The 2,509-nt window shown below is 32.1% G+C and overlaps 1 long non-coding RNA gene across 1 annotated transcript; it reads right to left on the minus strand.

The window, feature by feature from the left end:
- Window positions 1-278: 278 nt before the first annotated feature.
- LOC140058433 (uncharacterized) lies at window positions 279-2,258 on the minus strand. Its single transcript, XR_011847008.1, has 3 exons — window positions 2,248-2,258; window positions 1,392-1,545; window positions 279-572 (listed from the first exon to the last, which is right to left on the minus strand). It is a non-coding gene; the product is annotated as an uncharacterized lncRNA (long non-coding RNA).
- Between the last annotated feature and the right edge of the window lie 251 nt (window positions 2,259-2,509).

The raw sequence follows: 2,509 nt of genomic DNA on the forward strand, positions 1-2,509 counted from the left end.
TTTCTCAAAATATAAAGTATGTTATTTATTTGTAGTAAGTCGGATGTATGTATGGATATACGGATCGGATAGAAACAGAAATATGGAATTAAAGTCCGCAATATTGAATATTGTTTTTGTGCAGAATTACATGAAGTACCATTTGGAAAAAATAATTATTTTGGAATAAATTGATTGTTGAGATAATTAATGGTTGTAAGGTCATTAATATATTGATATGAAAACACGATCATGCATTCCATTTTGCCAAAGTAGTAGACAAGAAATCCAAAATGCAATAAAAAAAAAATATTTAGAAAACAATAAACAATGAACACGATTACATTATTAGTCTTCGTCTGGAAATTTCAGAGGAAACCTTGTTTTTAATTTTTACAAGTTGTACACAAAGCCTTATCGACAAACAGTGTATTTCGGCGAAAATTACCATGGAAAGCAGAGCGTATGTCTGCCACTTCCGCTAACCAGAAGCCGATAGCCAAGACGAAAGTATCCGTGGCCATCTTGGTTGTAACATTGTTAACGGAATATATGCTTTATCGCTTCTCAGTTCAGAAATCAGGAGCCATGGTCTGCAGAAGAAAAAAAACGTAAACACAATTATTAAAAATGGAAAGAAAATTAGGAATCATAATTTTTACCGATTTCTGTTGTTGTTTCCGATAATCATAATGCGTTTCTGTTCAGAAACGGGGTAGTGGGATGGATAATCCTGAGAAAATGATAGGCCTCGTTTGGGATTTGTACAATTGTCTACATGTTCACATGCAAACAGGTAAGAGCCAAGCCGGACCTTCCCACTGAGCATTTACACGTCACGCGAAAAGATTTGCCCGAAGCTAGACACAGTTCTATCGATTTCGCGCGTTGCAAATTCACCGCTTTAACTGAAAATCCACTGACGTTCAACACAGGCATGTGAACGGTGAGAGGGAGGACAATTGACCTCCCAAAACTTAAATCATGGGATGACAAATAAAAATAGCATTTTAAAGAGATTTCTTTTCAATAACATATTCTTATAACTCCTTTCGCTCAGCAATACAAACATGATAATATAATAATAACAGCCAGACCGAAACAATGCGCTTGTCACGAGAAAGGGATTCTGTAAAATGCTTCTGAATTTGTAAAACTTAATGGAATATGTATTTAAGAATGTCCTTTTACCCGTCACATTAATAACTGCTTAAAAAATATAAAAACTGAAAAAAACCACAATTTTTGATTGTCTATAATATACAGAGAATATATAGAGAACGTGTAAAGTGTACAGCAGAATGAAATAAATGACAAAAAAAGGAAGAATAAAATATTACTTAGTTTAGTGGATTGTCAGTGTTAAGGTAAGATAACACAGTGCTGTGTATTCATATACTACTGTACATTACCGTAAAATCTTCAGTGCTTCTTGTCGAATCCATCGGACACATCAACTCTCGGAATTTTCCCTTTAATATTTCTTTACATGCTGCAAGGGTAACTCTCGGCTCGCAGACTTCAATTTTATAAACAAGGCAGCAAATTCGGCGATGATCCGATTTCCTATTTTTGAATAAAGAATGAATAAATAAAAACATGATAGTTATTCACTTTGACGATGGATCAAGAAAAAATAATAATTTTCCTGAACAAACTGTAATTTATAGCCACAAATTCAGATTGGCGTTTATGTTTTATAACTGAAATTATTTGTTTTTTTTCCTTATATTTTTAGTAGTAAACTTTATTAAAACTACAAATGACCTATTCATTTTTTATGTTTTTTTGTACAATACACATGTTATCGAAATATCTTGCTATATCGACATATTAATTCGATAATGCTGTCTTACCTGAATATACGTTCGTACTTTTAAGTCGATTAATTTGATTAGATTTAAGTTATCTTATATCTTATGCGAAATTCATGTTACGAATGAGAGTACGTTTATTGTAAATACATAATATAAAAATAACGCTTAAAAGAGAACGACGTTTCGACTCCATCATGGGGTCATTATCAAGTCCATTGATAATGACCCCATGATGGAGTCGAAACGTCGTTCTCTTTTAAGCGTTATTTTTATATTATGAAATTCATGTTTTTAAGTTAATTTGATTAAAGTATGTGACCATCGGATCAATAATCAATACCAATGTAAACTTTACACCGACGTGTAGGTTCTGGTTTTTTTTTATATTAATTGTATATATTGCACACTTTTGACGATGATCTTAGCTATAAAAAACCAGGTGAATACTTACAATTCGTTTATGTTGATCAAGTTTTCAAAAGTACTATCTCTGTAATTTTTTAATTCGTTGCCTTGTATCAAACTGCAAAAAAAAATATTTTAAAATAAAAATGAGTAAAAGATTCAGTGGTATTAGGTCATGAAGACATTTCTCATTCTTATGTCTTTAGTGGTTTACCCTGTACGTTACTAACTTTGACGTAACGCACGGACGCTGTAAGTAAATTGACAAATTACGACATAAAAATAGGTCATCCGAACTGTTTCTTGTG

The sequence above is a fragment of the Antedon mediterranea genome, chromosome 9, assembly GCF_964355755.1.
Source record: "Antedon mediterranea chromosome 9, ecAntMedi1.1, whole genome shotgun sequence".
NCBI lineage: Eukaryota > Metazoa > Echinodermata > Crinoidea > Comatulida > Antedonidae > Antedon > Antedon mediterranea.